This window comes from Epinephelus lanceolatus, chromosome 2, assembly GCF_041903045.1.
Source record: "Epinephelus lanceolatus isolate andai-2023 chromosome 2, ASM4190304v1, whole genome shotgun sequence".
In the NCBI taxonomy this organism is placed as follows: Eukaryota; Metazoa; Chordata; class Actinopteri; order Perciformes; family Serranidae; genus Epinephelus; species Epinephelus lanceolatus.
In genome coordinates, this window is record NC_135735.1 from 51,425,079 (window position 1) to 51,444,111 (window position 19,033).

Consider the following 19,033-nt stretch of genomic DNA (forward strand, 5'->3'; position numbering starts at 1 on the left):
TTTGGCGGGGATGAAAGACCACTCCTTCCTCTTCTCATTGATACCCCACCTCCACCAACCTTCACCAACCTTCAGCCTCCATCCACTCACTAGGCCCACATCAGCTCTCAGCCAATAGGTTCTGCCCAGCAAGACAGTTCCACATTGGAATCTGCATCTCCCCAGCTGTTTCAGGAAGAGTAATCCCCTGCCACCATTTCTTCACCTGCTTGATATTCAGCTATGAACAGTTCAGAATAGTCTCTAGTTTTTCTACATTTTAGTGGACTATTGTTTCATGATTTCTGTTTAATGTAGACATTGCAGGTAGGGGTAAGCAACATTGTCTTGTACAACTTTTGGTTTGAAATTTATATTCATCAATGTCATGTTCACTACAGTATGTTCATGAACATTATGTTCCTTGTACTACCTCATTAGCCTCAGAAAGCCTTAAGATATTGAGGAGGAATAAAATATTGTCTGAGTTTACAGATTGAGGAAGAGATCTTTTGCACTTATTTTTGTACAGAAAAGCAGCAACTAGTGCTGGTACCTACAGGTGCATCTCAATAAATTAGAATATAGTGAAAAAGTTCAGGATTTTTTGTCAGTTATTTCAGAAATTTTTAAAAAAGTACATCCATATCTAAATTTTTTAGAGGTATCTGAAAATATTTACGTATATTCTATTTAATTTTTCATTTTCTAAAATAACTGACAAAATTACTTAACTTTTTCAAGATATTCTAATTTATTGAGATGCACCTGTATATGCAAACATACTTGATTGATTTAATAACAGCTAGTTTAGAAGAGCCACTGTGTTTTAGATAAAGTGGCAACACTTAAAGGTGTTTTCTTTGTTATTGTTCAACATTACAGTTGGAAAATGTTGGGCTGAAATTAATATTTAGCATTGAGAATGTTGACACTAAAATGTGTCAAAAATATTGTGTTTATATTCAAGTTGGAAAACGTGAACATGTCGGCCTGTTTGCAGTTGAAATAAATATTCACAGCATTGAGAATTTTGACTCGACTTTTATTATGCTTCGGATGCAAATAATCCCTTACAAATAATATCAGCTGTTGCTGTAATACAGGCAGCCATACTTGGAGGAAGAATAACAAAAACATTCTGTACAATTACTCTACCAAGGCACTTTCAGTGCGATTGTACAGAGGGCTGCCACTAATGATTATATCAATCATCAATTATTTTTATTTATTTTTTCCGAGATCAGAAGAAGAAAGAATATAGTATGTGTAATAGCGCAATTAACATCAATTCAATACATCCCTTGTTAGTTACTAGTTATGTAAAGGGAAGTTAAAGACACCTAAGTTCAGTGGTGTTGAGCAAAATGTTGGGCCAGTGCCTCCCTCACTCTTAATGGTTGGATGTCTGCAACACCCAACTGGTCAACAGGCACTGGTGGTACGTCAGAAGGCCCAGCTGCATCAGGATCTTCAGTGTATGCCCCGTTGTGTTTTTCGCAAATGTTATGCAAAGTGCAGCAAGCAGAGATGACTGTAGGGACCAGTGTTATGTCTACATCAAGACGTTTTGCCAGGCACCTTCATCGACCTTTTAAACACCCGAAGGCACAGTCCACAGACATTCTGGCCCTGCTTAATCTCTTGTTGAAGTAACGCTGGTCTTCATTCACATTTCCCATCTCTGGGTAGCCCTTCATCAGCCATGACCGAAGTGGGTATGCTGGATCCCCCACCAGCATGATGGGCACTGCTGTGCCTCCAATCTCCTCTGTGGTCTGAGGTCATTAAAATAAAGAAAAATATATCATTACAGCTTATACTAAAGTAAAATACTGTGATCACATTTTGAATATGCAAATCCAGAAAAGATTTGTATACACTTGCACATTAAAGTGATAGTTCAGTTTTTTTGAAGTGGGGTTGTATGAGGTACAAATACCCTCTAAATATATTAGCTGCAGTAGACAGTAGTGATGGCCAAATGAGCCCTTATGAAGCATTTTCTTTATTTTCTGAGCCCACTAGATGGCACTCTTTGGTTTAAAGAGAGAGGCTCAAAGAATGGCAATTCGGTGTGTTTTAAACCTTTTGTTGAACAAAAAGCACCATTTAGTGGGCTCAGAAAATAAAGAAAATGATTCATGAGGCCATTACTAGTAGACAGCTCTCAGCTAACCCTCAGTAAGCAACAGCAGCGCAGGATACAGAAGCAGCCATAAACAGGGAAGTGTACACCACACAGCATGTTTAAGAACTCCCATCTCAAAATAATACCACAGTTTAAATATACGCCATAAATACTTTTTTTTTTTCAGTGCATTAATTGGTTGGAAAGATTTTTTCAGTTTTTTCTGGAACTAACGGACTCACGTCACGTATTCCTCTGGGCTGGCGAACTCTGCGGCGCACTGAATCACTCCGCCTATGAGTCAACACGGAGCTGGCGAGTTCAGCACACAGGATGTGCGGAGGAGTATGTGACGTGAGTTGGTTAGTTCCAGATAAACTTCTTTTTTCCGACCAATTAATGCACTGAAAAAAGTATTTATGGCATACACTTAAACTGTGGTATTATTTTGAGATGGGAGTTCTTGTAGGTTCTCTGTGCTGCTGTGGCTGACTGAGGGAGAGCAGAGAGCTGTCTACTGCAGCTAATATATTTAGAGGATATTTGTACCTCATACAATCCCACTTAAAAAAAACTGAACTATCCCTTTAATATCAATGATACATACGGAATGACAACATCAAATCCTATCTACTAATCTGTCATTAGTCAAATATCCAAATGTTGACCTACCTGTTGCTATGTGGGGATGAACAAAATGGCCACACTCATTTTTACCAAGAACAGCAAAATAGTGTGGCCTTTTTTTAACCATGCATGGCAACAGACAAGTCAGTTGTTATTATGGTATATCATAATTTATGAGGACAGAAAAGACCCATGTGCAAGTTTGAATGTCCGAGAAAAAAAAACTCACGTCTAGAAAAAGGACTCCTCTTTCTTCCGTGTCATAGATTTCTGAATTCCCTGGCCACCCCACATTAATGTTTGTGAAACTATGAAGAAAAAATTGCTTATTAGTAATGACAAAAATAATCAGTGGAGTATAGACAGTGATAGAAACAGAGACATTAAGTAGGCCAATATAAAGAATGAAATCCTTGAAAAGTCTCATTTTTTAATCATTTCATATATTAGTTTATGTAAAGCAGGGACAGTGTACAATAAATATATTGCACCAGATATAGTGCAATGCTAATTTCCATCTGTTGTGCCTGGGCTTATATACATGCAGATGTAGCAATATAAAAATAATGATTCCACATGACACTAATAGGTACACCTTAATGACAATCAGCCCATGAGCTATTGGAATACATTGTTTAAGAGGCTAATATTACAATAGTGGTATGAGTTTATTATATAATATTTTAAGAACATGTTTTAACAGTTTACATGGTTGTGTTGTAGAAGTCTGTGACCAGGATGAGGACACAGATGTGATAATACGATAGAATGCATGTACATCATAGCTGCACCTATATTTAGGTAATTATGATTACATTTGAGGTTTATTACACTGCATTTGATCTTCCCTGAAATATATGTAATGTTTTTTTGTTTTTTTTAATTTAAGTTACAATCGATAATCAAGCCTAAGTAATTGAGAAAAACAATAGTCATAAAAATATAAATCAGTCTATCTGTCCTTACCAAAATCTGTGGTCGACCACTGCTTGCAGCAGCATGGAATGCCATCCCTTTCGGTTGAAGTAATCTGTGTGGTTTTCAGCAGGAGCAATGATGGGGATATGGCTTCCATCGATAGCCCAGATAACCAGTCCCTGTAGCAAACCACCATAGTCCGACTCCTACACGCTTCTGCACTGGGATTGCCTGGCGAAATTTTGTATCCTTGTAGGAGAGCCTTGGCGACAGCCGCTCACACAACATGTTAAACGTTTCTCTCCGCATGTGAAAGTTGCTGACCCATTCTTCCTGGTTCCAGTTTACCACAACACGATCCCACCAATCTTGAGTCCTTTCCAGTGCCCACACGTTGCGCTGAACCGACGTGGCAGCGATAACTGCAGCATATGCCCAGGCCTTAATAACTGCTCTCTTCTTTCTCCTCCGCCTTAAAATGCCGCAAATGTTCTGTGCACTTTTGAAAGTGCGTTGGAAAAACAGTGCTTGACAACATACGTCTATTTCCTCGGCGTCCATCTTTGTTTACAACTCGACCGCCAATTTCCTCTTCCGCTTTGTTGGCCAAACTGCGTCTGCGCATGCGGGCTGTTTCACGCAAGCCAGACCGGTGACACAAGCAAAGGAGATGTAAATACAGATATCAGATATGGCTCACTTCTATAGAAAATGTAAACAGCAGTCAGGAAAAATCGGATATAGGCAACCAATCGGAATTGGGCATGAAGACATGGTAGTGTAAAGGCAGCCAAAGAGAGAGAGAGAGACAGACAGAGAGAGAGAGAGAGAGAGAGGGAGAGAGAGAGAGAGAGAGAGAGAGAGAGAGATGCAGGACAGACGGTAATGACAGTAGCTTACAACAGCATTAATGAACGTAATAATATTAATTAATATTAATATTAATAATTAATATTACCTACAGGCTATTAAACATTATTCCACTCACATGACATGCAGGACAATTAATGATGGGCAAATGTGTTTGTGTGTTTGTGTGTGTGTGTGTGTGTGTGTGTGTGTGTGTGTGTGTGTGTGTGTGTGCGTGCGTGGTGTTATATCAACACGTGTGGTTCTGAACATGAGCAGCTGCACATTTAACAGCCACACATCACCGACAGTCCGCTGAACAACGCAACGGGTTGTGAATGAAATAAACTTAATTACAACATGACAGTCTTGCACGAAATATCATTAACGTTACTCTTTGTAGTCACGTAGGCATGTGAATTACAGCGTTTCATTGCAAAGAATGCATGTAACAGGTACACTTGCGCTGTTTCTCCGCCATCTCGTTCAAATGAGCCAGATGTAGAGGGCGGGTATTTATACGTCAGGGCCTCAAGCTGAAAAAGACTTCCTGTTAGGAACCACTCATGTTACCTTACTCATCGCACCTAACAGATCCCTCCTAACTCCTAATGCTAGCTCCTTACTGGCAGGAATAAGAGACATGAGACGGCCTTAAAGATGGCGGACCTCGAACGACTTCCGGTTCAAGTAAGGAGTTAGGAGTTAGCAGTATAAAATAAGAGACTTGGGACATACCCTATGTGTCAACACTCGGCCACTCACACCAAAAGGATCTACATTGATATAGCTTTACGGAAGAGGATTTTTAGAACTTTCTGTTTAAGAGGTGATACAAAAAAACAAATGAGGGCAGAAACATATAAAAACTTGTGTAGAACAATTGTTTTTATTTTCTTCATTATTTTTTAAGGTTATCTTTGGGGCATTTTTCACTTTTATTTGACAGAGGACAGTGGATAAATACAGTGGGGGGTATGATATGCAACAAGCACTGTGGTTAAATGGCATGTGCTGTAACTGGAAGTAGAAAGTGGTTTCTGGTACAACTTCACCGATTCACAAGGTGCATGGAGAGTGAGGAAACACTGGAAAATGTCAAAAGAGCTCCAGCAACACTTGTGGTATGAAAAACAACTTCATTGACCAACGCGTTTCGGATTGGTCAAGTGATTCATTGGCTGAGATATATATATGTGGATGCATAGAATTGGTCACATGCATGCATTTTTTTCTGCTCTTTCAATTTCAAATGAACCTATTTAAATGATGTGTGCAATATGTTTCTTGATGACCTTGATGAAGGCCACAAGCCGAAACGCGTCGGTCAATAAAGTTGTTTTTCATACCACATGTGCTGTAACTGGGCCAGCTGTCAGGACATATGGGCAGGAGGACCACATTGTGGATGATATGGCCTTGGTGGCCCACATTAAGGATGGGAACTCTTTGTCTGCATACCACCAGCAGGTGGACACCCTGATGTCCTGCATTAAGGAGAGCTCCAATTGGAACTTAACATCTCCGAGACAAAGGAACTATGCTGTGCAGGAAGGCGAGCACCGGATCTTACCCACCCTCTTTTTGAGCCCCTGAAGCTGCAGGGACAGGCAGTGGAGCAGGTAGAGGCATTCAAATACCTGGGCATAATGGTAGACAACCTGCTGTCCTTCTCCCAGCACACTGACTCTGTCTTTAAGAAGGCACAACAACGCCTGTTCCTGCTGAGGAAGCTCAGGAGCTTTGATGTGAGGAAGGACATTTTAACAGCTGTTTACAAGTCACTCATTGAATCGGTCCTCACTTTCAACATCACATCCTGGTTCAGCTCCATCTCTGTCAAGAACAAATCAAAGCTTTCCCTGATCATCAACCAAGCAAGTAAAATAACTGGCAAAACTCAGACTCCATTACCAGAACTTTATACCCAAGCAGTCACACGGAAAGCCAACCTCATCACAGCAGATCCCACGCACCCCCTGCGCAAGTCCTTCCAGCTCCTACAATCAGGTCGCCGCTATAAAGTCCCCCTGTCCAAGAAAAACACTTACTGCAACTCTTTTATCCCCACTGCCATAAACATTTTAAACAAACAATAGCTCATAAATGATCCCCAGCACATGCACTTTACCACATTGCACATTTTAGAGTTTTTCTTAAACTCTGTATAAATTATTTTTGCTTCAGTATTCTTTTATCTCACTAGGTTTTTAGGAATTGTGTGTTTCTGTGTTGTGTTGTTTGTTGTATAAGCAATGTCTAAGACGATTTTCTGTCACAACAGACAATAAAGCTTTCTGATTCTGATTTCCACAAGTGGGCCCTGTCAGTAGTGAACAAATATTTTTTCTTCATTTATTCATTAAATCTTGAGGGCTGCTTTATTCAAATATTGGTCAAATTGTGTGCAGAAGTGAAATTAGATGACACGTTGAAATGTGTTTTAATTATACAATTACACTTATTTAACATGCATTTAACTTGCATTGTCAGTGATTTGAGTCAGTAAGTAAATTCTTGTACTTGACCCCATTAAAGGGTCTACCAAAGACCTTTTAAGTGCTCAAATGTTCAATTATATATAACGATCTTTGTGATCAAAAATAAAACAAAAAGTTTAAGGAATTAAACTTACACACTAACTTATTTATTTAAGAAATGTTTGAAAATGACAATCTCCTGAGAAGAATGAAGCCTGGTGAAGACACAGTCTGCACAATTATTTCCAGCCTGTTTGGATTTTTTCTTCCATGTGACCTCCCTTGTCACTTCGAGTTGCCACGTTATAGCTTTGAAAAGCCTGGAATAGTTCCGACATTATTGATTTTTTTTCTTCCCAATCTTGAGTGGTAAGCAATGACTTTTTATCTCCCTCTGAGAAAGCCAGAAACTTCAGACTGCAATTTCTTTAAGTCCCAGTAAAGTCCAGGTACTGGGAATGGCTCATCATTATGGTTCCTTTAATTGCTCCAGTGTCACATGGGTAACTTGGGCAATTCTCGAGATAAGAAAGGATGGCAAAGATGATACCAGCACACCAAAACAATGGGCTGGACAGCCACAGAAAAGGTTTGCAGGTTGAGATCAATGCAAAAAATAAAAATAAAAATCAATTAATTTAGAACATCTGTGCACAAAAAGAAGGGTGCTTAAAGTCCAAAAAAAAAAAAAAAAGTTATTTAAAACAGCAGCAAACATTTCAGTCCTTGACTCTCATATTGTAAATGTATTGACTTTTTGCCTTGATCTCAGCTTGTGTACCTTTTTTGTACCTGTCTAGCTATGCTGTGCGGGCATCTTTACTGCCATCCTTCTGTTGGGATTCACAGGACCACAGATGATTTATCATTTGGTAAAATCATCACTGATTTCAAGGCTTTTTCCTCTGCATGCTCTTTGTCTTCAAACAAAGAGAGCTAGGTGACACCCATCTCCACAGGAGGTCTCACCTCACACCTCAGTGAGACTCAAGTCCCAAAACTTGATTGGACAAGACCTTTTACAGTGACATGTGACTCTGTGATGTCACAGGCATCTGTACAAGATCTGCTCCCTTTCACAGATCTCTTTCTTCTTGCTCCAGCTACTTCAGCAGCTCACACCTCTCCCCGGTTGGGCCTGGAACAGCAAAGGCCCAAACCCTGGCTCTATAGCCCAAACCACTAAAAGGAGGGCAATTGATCACAGACTCTCCTGCGAACACAAGGTTTGCAACCAGCAACAAGGAACTAAGTGAGTTAGCACCCAGCGTCTAACTCTGCAAGGACCCCGAGTGACCAGCTTCCTCGGATCAGAACCTTTAGAATGAAGGACCCAACGAAGACTGCAGCTGGAACCATCTTCCCAGCCTTCTTCTGCCGGCTAACAGCAGTACACCACCGAGTAACTCTTTCCTCCATCCATTCAAGGATCGGTAATGTGACAGCTGGGCATAGCTTATCACAGCTTTACAGGCTGAGCAAGACTGTTTAACTTGTTGTACGTGATTTGATGCTGTTTACTGAGTTATTGTTGTGATAGATTGCAGTTAGGTCATTGATTACTTGGCTTCGCCACAGCTAAGTGTTTAGTTTGCTAATACTGTTCACAAACAGATTCTTGCATGCAACTAAACAATCTTTGCACTAATTCAGACCGTTTGCAACACATGTCACATTGACATAGACTCATTAACAAATAGGCTTTCAACAGAGCTACATCCAAACAGGCATTTCAAAGTTCCCGCTTCTTTTCCTTTGTCTTTGTCCTGACCACACGGTCAGACAAACACCTCCCCCGACCGGAAGCCAGCCTTGATTTGGCCATTTTGGTAGTTCGCTGTTGTCAGCCATTTTGTTTTGTAGGCCAAACGGCTACTTGATCACCACACCCGCCTTTGTCTTTTTCTTTTCTCTCTCTCTCACACACACACACACACACACACACACATACACACCAAGCTTGTATATACACTGAACAAAAATATAAACGCAACACTTTTGTTTTTGCTCCCATTTTTCATGAGCTGAACTCAAAGATCTAAAACATTTTCTATACACACAAAAGACCATTTCCCCTCAAATATTGTTCACAAATCTGTCTAAATCTGTCTTAGTGAGCACTTCTCCTTTGCCAAGATAATCCATCCTACCTCACAGGTGTGGCATATCAAGATGCTGATTAGACAGCATGAATATTGCACAGGTGTGCCTTAGGCTGGCCACAATAAAAGGCCACTCTAAAATGTTCACTTTTATCACACAGCACAATGCCACAGATGTCGCAAGTTTTGAGGGAGCATGCAATTGGCATGCTGACTGCAGGAATGTCCACCAGAGCTGTTGCCCGTGAATTGAATGTTCATTTCTCTACCATAAGCTGTCTCCAAAGGCGTTTCAGACAATTTGGCAGTACATCCAACTGGCCTCACAACCGCAGACCACGTGTAACCACACCAGCCCAGGACCTCCACATCTAGCATGTTCACCTCCAAGATCATCTGAGACCAGCCACCCGGACAGCTGCTGCAACAATCGGTTTGCATAACCAAAGAATTTCTTCACAAACTGTCAGAAACCATCTCAGGGAAGCTCATCTGCATGCTCGTCATCCCTATCGGGGTCTCGATCTGACTGCAGTTAGTCGTCGTAACCGACTTGAGTGGGCAAATGCTCACATTCGATGGCGTCTGGGCAGGCGTATGTTATGGAAAACGAACACAGGTGCATTTTATTGATGGCATTTTGAATGCACAGAGATACCGTGACGAGATCCTGAGGCCCATTGTTGTGCCATTCATCCACAACCATCACCTCATGTTGCAGCATGATAATGCACGGCCCTATGTTGCAAGGATCTGTACACAATTCCTGGAAGCTGAAAACATCCCAATTCTTGCATGGCCAGCATACTCACCGGACCTGTCACCCATGGAGCATGTTTGGGATGCTCTGGATCGGCGTATACGACAGCGTGTTCCAGTTCCTGCCAATATCCAGCAACTTCACACAGCCATTGAAGGGGAGTGGACCAACATTCCACAGGCCCCAATCAACAACCTGATCAACTCTATGCGAAGGAGATGTGTTGCACTGCATGAGGCAAATGGTGGTCAATCCAGATACTGACTGGTTTTCTGACCCCCCCCCAATAAAGCAAAACTGCACATTTCAGAGTGGCCTTTTATTGTGGCCAGCCTAAGGCACACCTGCTCACTAACACAGATTTAGACAGATTTGTGAACAATATTTGAGGGAAATGGTTTTTTGTGTGTATAGAAAATGTTTTAGAGCTTTGAGTTCAGCTCATGAAAAATGGGAGCAAAAACAAAAGTGCTGTGTTTATATTTTTGTTCAGTGTAGTTAGAATTTGTGTGTTTTGGTTTGCTTTGCTAATTTGTGAATAAATATAATTCTTTGGAATCATGCCTGCTGTCTGTTTAATGTTGCACAAGGGTGAATGAATAGTCAACCTCTGCTGCGTCAAGAACTCCAAAATCCTTCAGGCATTACCGTTAATTTTGGTTGTTGTCATTAATTTAATTATTAAGCAAACTCCAAATTAACAGTTTAACCTATTTTATGAGACTGATATCTTTAACTGGCTATCATTTTATCCTTTACGGGAATGGTGCCCCACAAGGTGATTTAATGTTAATTAAGTCACATTATTTAACATAATTATTAATTATTAATAATAATTATTAATTATTTCCGATAGCCAATTTAACCCCAACATATTTGTTGCCACCGTGTGAGGTAATAATATGTTGATTCCCAACACTTCCTTGGTTGTCCACTGTACCGACGCACCCAAGATAAACTTTTCTGTTGCCCTAAGTAAGCACAGTTTCACAGCAGCCCTAAGACTTAGCAGTTCCAGAGCTAATACATGCCAAAGAGCACAGACCCCATGCAGGTGCCTCTCAGGGCACTCCGATCACTTAGGTGACTCTAGATTACCTCGGGGTGATCACTAGCCCTTGTGGTGGCAATGCCTCATTAAAATGTCTACCCTATCAACTTTTAATGATTTCTGTGCCTACCATGGTAACCATGGGTAATGAGGGATCAGAGTTTGATGCGGGAGGGGGACCCTAAGAAATTGCTGCTCCATCCAAGAAAGGCAGCAGGTCTGCAAATTACCCACTCCTGACTTGGGGAGGTGGTAATGAAAATTAACAGAACAGGACTCTTTCAAAGCCCTGTAATTTGAATGAGTACACTTAAATCCTTTAACAATGATCAGTTGAAAGGCAAGTGTGATGCCAACAGCCGCGGTTATTCCATCTCCAATAGTGTATCTTAAAGTTGCTGCAGTACATAGTTGGATCTCAGGATCGAGCTGATGCTCCGCCATAAGGCAAGCTACCGTCTGTACCAGCCCCTGCCTTTCTTCGCCGCCTTGATGGTCTCAGCTGAATGAATGGTGGGTTCTGAAGTGTTTACTTTGAAAACATTAGAGTGTTCAAAGCAGGCCTGGTAAATAATGGAATTGGACTCTGGTTCTATCTTGTGGGTCTTCTCATTGAACTGGGGCCATGATTGTGAGGGACAGCCAGGGGCATTCATATTGTGCCACTAGAGGTGAAACTCTTGGACCGGCGCAAGACGGACAAAAGCAAAATCATTAATCAAGAATGAAAGGTCGATGGTCCACATTTTCACCGTGGACAGATATATATACGGCCCTCCTCAACATAATGCAGAAAAAGAATAAAAAAGAGTTATCAGTGCACAGAAGCATAATAAGAGGCATTAACAGTAACTAATAACACTATCTCTCAGCATCTCCCTCTCTCCCTCTCCCCCTCTTCTCCACACACACATGCACACACATCACCTCCTGACATTTTCCTTATAGGTCAAATACACAGAATATAGTTTTATACAGTCTATGGCAGCAACAGTCATGTTTACAACAACAAAGTCACTATATAAACTCAATAATATCTCACTGGAAACAAACCTAACGTCAGTAAAAAAAAAAGTATTCCTCCTGACATCACAATACTGAGTGAAAAAAGTAACGTTATCCAAGCATAAAGTACACAGACATCAGTATCAGTCATTCATCCTGCTCTCTGTCCCCCCTCTACTGAGGAGACTCACTGTCTGCAGGTCAGCTGCCTCAAGTACATTTTGAGATAAAGTGTTAGACTACATACAGACATTTTTCATTTTAGTTTGTCTTTAACAGTTTGCTGTTAACCCCGCAAGTGCGATGTGCTTGTGTAAACCACGATCGTAAGCCATAATAGCAGTGAAAGAGAGACTGTGGACAGAGCAGATTGAAATATGGCTTTCTACTTGCTGAACACGTATTGATAAAGTATTGGCTTTTTACTTGCAGAGGTTGTACTGCACTTACTTACCATAACAAACGTAGTTGTCGTCAACTAGAGGGGCCATTAATTGAATAGGCCTGATTTAGAGGAAGTAAAAGTCTTAATAAGGTTACTGTATTACTCTTGACCTGAATTAACTCCTTCAGTTCTTGGTAAAAAAGAAACAAACTGGTCTGAAAGACGCCTCACTGCAGTCATCATGGAGCAGCAAGCAACTGGAGTGCACCGGCGGATAGTTTGCACAGTCTCTGAGCTGAGGTCAACACAAGTCTTGTCGTCTTGTGGTGGCAGGGATAACTTGGTGGTAGTGGGTGTTGTGTGAGGTGGTGAACAGATCCACTTACCTGAACTGAGTCCAGATCTGCTTTACCACCTCAGGGTGAAGGTTCCACTCGTCTGGTAGGGGATCACCCCTCGACATGAGGGGCACCCCTGTTTTCCAGTCCCAGAATGTGAAGAACCTTCAGAGACAACAAGTGCCCGGAGGCCCACAACCACAGGCTCTTCACCATCCTCAACAGTGCAGTGGATGGAACTTTGCCCTGCCTGTTGATGTAGGCCACCACGGTGCAGTAGTTGGTCCTCACCAACACATGTTTTCCCTGTGCCATAGGCATGAAGTGTTGGAGGACCAAAAACACTGCCTGTAGCTGGCATTCCGGTTTGATTTTGGCGATGGAGTCAGAGTTTGCAGTGACGCCAATTATGTTCCGCCTCGTTAGTTCACCGCACGGACCGTTTAACCTGGCAACAACTGCAGCCGGCTCAAACGTGATTGGTCAATATCACGCGGACTACAAACATCCTACAACCAGAAACCAGGGCTCTTCCGCTCTTCTTCCAGAGGCAAGATCTCCAGGATTTGCCTACAGACTCTATATTCACTGAATGTAGAGTCTGTATATAGAGACTATACACAAGGTAACTCAATGTGCTGTACATGATAAAAAGTGCAACATTAAAAGCAGTAAAAATGTGAAGAAAAATAACAAGACAGCTTACTAAAATACAGCATAAAACAATAATTTACTTTAAATGATTAAAAACATTGCAAATGAAGGATAAGAATTTAAAAGTTCTTTAAAAGAGCTCAATCATAATCATAACCTTGATTTAAAAACACTCACATTTGGGGCTGACTTCAGTTCTGTTGGTAGCTTATATTATTTGTGTGCAGCATAACAGCTAAATGCTGCTTCACTGTGTTTGGTTTGAACTCTGGGCTCCACTATCTGACCTGAGTCTTTAGATCTCAGAGCCCTACTGGGTGTATATTCCAGTAACATTTCCTTAAAGGGATAGTGCAGTCAAAAAATCCCCAGATTCAAATGTCCAAAAACACATAATTGAAACCACAAAATATCTCTATACTGCTCGTCTGTAGTGATCCAAGTGTCCCGAAGCCCCGACAAAAAAAGTTGTTGACATTTGAATCTGGGGCGCCATAAGCCTCCATTAGGTGGAGCTGTGTTGCTACCCCCTCTCCCCTTGGATTTCTGCAAGTGTTGTGAGGACTCTAAAACTTCACCTGAGCCTCCCTTGGCATATGGGTGAGTAGATAATGGCAGAATTTTCATTTTTGGGTGCACTATCCCTTTAATGTATTCTGGACCTAAACCATTAACCGATTTGTAGACCAGTAGTAGAACATTGACGTCTATTCTATATCTGACTGGGAGCCAGTGTAAAGACTTCAGAACTGGAGTAATATGCTCCAATCTCTTTGTTCTAGTCAAAACCCGAGCTGCAGTGTTCTGAATGAGCTGTAGCTGTTTAATGCTCTTTTGGGGGAGTCCAGTCAGAAGACCATTACAATAGTCAAGTCTACTGGAGATGAAAGCATGCATGAGCTTCTCCTGGTCTGTTTGGGACATGACCCTTGAGGAAGCCCATATGTCATAGCCATTCAATTGGATTCACAACTTCCGATGGTCACGGAATAACTCCATTCCTCCAGGTAGGATGTGAACCATTTTAAAACTGTGCCACTGAGTCCTGCCCAAGTTTCCAACTTGTTCAACAGTATACTGTGATCTACAGTGTCAAACGCAACACAGAGATCCAATAAGACTAGAACTGACAACTTGCCTGAGTCAGTGTTCAACTTTATATCATTTAGCACTCAGAGTCGATTCTGTACTGTGATGAGGTCAGAAATCTGATTGAAATTTGTCAAAAAGACCATTAAAGATCAATAAATTGCCGAGTTGATTAAAAACCACAGTAGTATATAGGGACCAGCTTTGCGCGTGCACGTGGAATGCGCGTGCGTGCGCGTGAACCGCGCGTGCGTGTGTGCACGCGAAACGTGCGTGCGTTGCCCCCCCCTCACACACGCCCCTCCCCCAATCCCCTCCCCCACAAACGTCATATGAAATCCTGCTCTCATTGGTTAAACATAGCGCCTCCTTCTGGGGGTGGTTCCGAATGAAACCGTAGCTATTGGCTAATCAAAAGCCCCTCCTTGCGTAATAATCCCCTCCCTCAGCCACCCCCCCCCCACAACGACCCCCTGCTGTGCACCATCTGTTTGGTGTAATAAATGTTCAGACATGTCTGGGCAAAACATGTGAAGAAAGTACAGTAGCCAATCATACGGCAAGGCTAGACCAACATCCAATCAGGGTTTAGTGATGTGTGTCGTGCTTGCTTAATGTTTTACCCAAATGTATAAAAATCTCTGTGAAACAAGCAGAGGACATTTTCTTTAAAAAAAGGCTAGGTTGCGTGAAACACAGCGGACCCTTTTCTACTGCTTTACTGCGGACAATGGCTTCAATTAACGGTAAGCGTGCCTAAACTATATTGGATAACATTGTTCTCTAGATACTTAATTTTTCTCAGAAAAAACATTCTAAAAACTACAACTACAAAAAAAAAAAAAAGTGTTTTCTTATTAGGCGCAGTTGCTGATGATTCCGGAGTTGAAAACCGTGCCCCTGCACCCCGCCGCACCGGCCGTAAGTTAAAATAACATTTCGTTGTGTGTGTGTGTGTGTGTGTGTGTGTGTGTGTGATCGTGTGTGTGTGTGTGTTTACTTATTTTCATTATTACTGATATTAAATTCTAAACATAATGAATGTATTTTCGTTTTAAATCTTGACCTAATGAATGTATTTTATTATTATTATTTTAAAGAGTGTGTTACTAGGCTAAATAATGGTATTACTTTCCAGCTGCAACACAAAGACGCTCACTTTCGTTGAAAAGGCGCAGAACAGACCCTCCAGCCTCTGCTGCTAGAGATTTTATACCGTAAGACTGTTTTCTTTATATATTTTATTTATCATTAATGGGGGAATGCTTGCGGCATCATTGTAAACATCTGTTTTACCTCCTCTTTCTCCACAGTGCACAGCGCAGGCCGCTGAGACCCCTCCATCAGTTCTCTAGCGGGTTTAACACGTAAGACATAATGTTTTAATGCTACTTTATATGAATATTATGCTAATATGTGTCGGATACAGAATACTGCTAACATATCGTTTTTTTTGTTTTTCCATAACAGTGCCTGGGCGATTCACCAGGACTACCCATCTGAAAATTTCCAGAGGGTTACACCGTCAGGACAAGGATTTCTCACGTAAGACACGTCGTTATATATAATAATAATAATAATAATAATAATAATAATAATAATAATAGCAGCCTAATAATGATAATAATAATATTAATAATAATGATAACGTTAATGTTGTAATTTTTTTTATTTTATTTTTTTTAATAAACAGTACTCAACCGCCTGAGCTGACGGCCACGCAAGAAACAAACGCTGCGGTAGCTGTGTTACTGGTTGCCCAGGGATTATCTGCGGGTGGAGCGTGGAGCGCACAAGGATCAGGCGGTGTAGAACCGGCTCCAGCGAGTGTTGAGGAGTGCTTCAACGACACATTCGAGGAGGTCGGGGAGTCTGTGAACTCGTTTCCTAACGGCCGAGAGGAAGTCGGCGGAACAGCGGGCGCCCAGCAGCGTGAGAGGGCATCGATCAGTGAGGAACACGGACCATCTCCTCCTCCTCCTCCGCACCGGCGGCTATTTCACGAGGGAATATCTGTAGAGGCTTTGTGGAGTCAGCAGGAGTCGCTCTTCCCACCACTGGACACCAGCCTACAGCATCAGCACGAAGTAAGCAAAGATCTGTTTTCTACAAGTACACCTGTGAAGGCTGGCGTTGCTGATACTGGTGCTGCTTCTGCTCCCGCAGCGGGGAGAGGTGTGTGTGTGGGGAATGTCCCCACAATCCCTACATTATTAAGAGGTGATGACTATATTCCAGATTTTGATGACCTGTTAGACAGTACTGGTGATTACAGACACAGTAACTTACCCAATTTACTGACATTATCACCTATACCCGCTTCATTTCCTCCCCCTCCCGCTGTTTTTGCTGACGTTGTTGTTGAAAATGGTGAAGAGGAGAGCATAGTATTTGTTGACGTATATCCAGGCCAGGCCTCCACCCCGCCGCTACCCCCCAGGGTCCTCCTCCCCCCTCCATCCCCTATCCCTCTTCCCAGGCCTCCCCCATCAGCTGTTGGTGTTGTTGTTGATGCTGTTGATGAGAGCGTGGTATTTGTTGACGCATATCCAGGCCAAGCCTCCACCCCGCCTCCAACTACCCCTCCTCAGCCTATCCCTCTCCCCCTGCCTCCTCCAGTAGGTGTGGTTGTTGATGCCGGTGTTGAGAGTGTCGTAAACCATACGCCCCCGCCCTCCAGCCCTCCTCAGCCTCCTGTCCCTCTCCCCCTGTCTCCTTCAGTAGGGGTGGTTGTTGATGCCGGTGTTGAGAGTGTCGTAAACCATACGTCCCCGCCGTCCACCCCGCCTCCACCTACTCCTCCTCAGCCTATTACCGACCCTGTCTCACCCTCTGATTCTCCCATACCAGAGGCTGCTCTAGCAAGAGAGAACGTTTTGCTCAAAATCAGGTGCAGGCAGCAGGCTAGGTTAATCAAGCGCGAACAGCGGCAGAAAAGAATTGCCGAGACGCGATACCTCCTCCTGGCAAGCGAGCGGCGAAACCTGATTAGGAACAGTAAAACTAACAAGCGACGCTACAGAGCCCTTAATACACAGGTACAGTTGATTAAACAGAGCGTCGGTACCTTAATTGAACTACAGCACACAACCACAACATCAATAAATAATCTAGTAGACGCATTGTGTAGAAAAACAGGAACACACAGTAAGTAGACGTAGATAATGGCACCACCAAGGAAACTGTTAAAAACGAATGAGCACTCAGGTCGGGATGGTCGTTATGACACCGATGACGAAAGCACACATTTTACTGATAATGTCGATTCGTCCCAGTGCACTACAGAGGGGCGGCGTGCTTTGACAGGTACAGTTAGGGAACGTTTTAACACACCCTCTGGACCAGATGTATTGGCTAGCCACAGCAGTGTTATGCGCTGGTCCAGATACATTTTAAAAAGAATGCGGGGGATAGAGAAGAGAACAGCCCTGTTTTTAAGAGACAGAATTTTATCCTCATCATCATCGCCATCACCACCACACGCATGTGGTTCAGGTTCTGGTGTTGCTGCTACTCCCGCTACATCTAATGCTGCTGTTATTGTAGAATTCGGTGTTAATAATAATAACAACAGTGACAATGATAATAACAGTGATGATAATATAGCCTCACCATGCCGCTGCTGTCAGTTCTGGGACTGTGAGTGTCTCCGGTGTGAATGTGTGCGTGATAGTGGGGTCTCTGCTGAACATGCTGCTGTCGGTTCTGGGGCCGTGAGTGTCTCTGGTGTGAATGTGTGTGATCGTGGGGTCTCTGGTGTGAATGTGTGTGATCGTGGGGTCTCTGGTGTGAATGTGTGTGATCGTGGGGTCTCTGCTGAACATGTTGCTGTCGGTTCTGTGAGTAACTCTATGGTCTGTCAACACGGTGCAGGAAATCCGGTAGAAGGAACACCCGCTGTGCCGTCTACCAGTACAGGCGGTGCACAGTTGTGTGTCCGTGACATACCTAGATTCAACGCTGCCGAATTTCGCCAGAGGGTCGATTTCAGAGACGTTAGTCTTGATAATATCACCCAGGCAATTGACAGTGTTAGAGAGAGGTTGTCAGGCGTGATTGGTGCAGCCTTAGAGGACTCTCCTGCAGGTAGTGTATTAAATGTGGTTTTGAGAGGACCATCTCTAGCCAGCGATGTGCAAGCTGTTTTAAGCTCTGACAACGCATATAACGCTGACGAGTTTTTGGAGGTGATCTCTCAAGTTGTGCAGAGTAATGACACGTCGCTGACAGATGATGATCTGGAGTTTGCTGTGACCGTGGCACGTGGTAGTAGTGGTGCTGGCTCTAGACTGAGGCTAGGAAGCGTCCCTTATGATGAAATTTTATCTAAGAAGGGAAGGCACCTGTATAACCCTGAAAACGATGGGTCTCAGAACAGTCTTTGTTTCTCTCTTTGTCTCGCCCATTTTGTTAATGAAAGCTTGTCTGCCGCTGATAAAATGCAGTATGCTAAACAACTGCATAGTGCTGTAGGATTTGATGAAACCCACAAGGTGTCGCTCTCTGATATCACAAAATTTGAAAATCACTTAAACCTAAAAATCGTAGTATTCCACCATGGTTCAGGGCGTAAACACCTACAGTGTTACAAAACCCATGACGCAGTACACGCCAGCACTGTGTGGATGTACCTGCACAATGACCATTATTACCTGATTGTAAATA

The 19,033-nt window shown here is 42.6% G+C and overlaps 2 long non-coding RNA genes across 3 annotated transcripts; one reads left to right on the forward strand and one right to left on the reverse strand.

Moving 5' to 3' along the window:
* Positions 1–1,003: 1,003 nt before the first annotated feature.
* On the reverse strand, positions 1,004–4,027 carry LOC117254216 (uncharacterized). The gene is made up of 3 exons (XR_004501460.2): positions 3,704–4,027; positions 2,967–3,045; positions 1,004–1,757 (listed from the first exon to the last, which is right to left on the reverse strand). It is a non-coding gene; the product is annotated as an uncharacterized LOC117254216 (long non-coding RNA).
* Positions 4,028–14,843: 10,816 nt separating this feature from the next.
* On the forward strand, positions 14,844–16,104 carry LOC144459361 (uncharacterized). 2 transcript variants are annotated; one of them, XR_013488333.1, is made up of 5 exons: positions 14,844–15,289; positions 15,507–15,585; positions 15,682–15,735; positions 15,839–15,913; positions 16,062–16,104. It is a non-coding gene; the product is annotated as an uncharacterized LOC144459361 (long non-coding RNA). The 2 variants fall into 2 exon arrangements; XR_013488332.1 differs by lacking the exon at positions 14,844–15,289 and having other exon boundaries at positions 15,318–15,585.
* Positions 16,105–19,033: the final 2,929 nt, after the last annotated feature.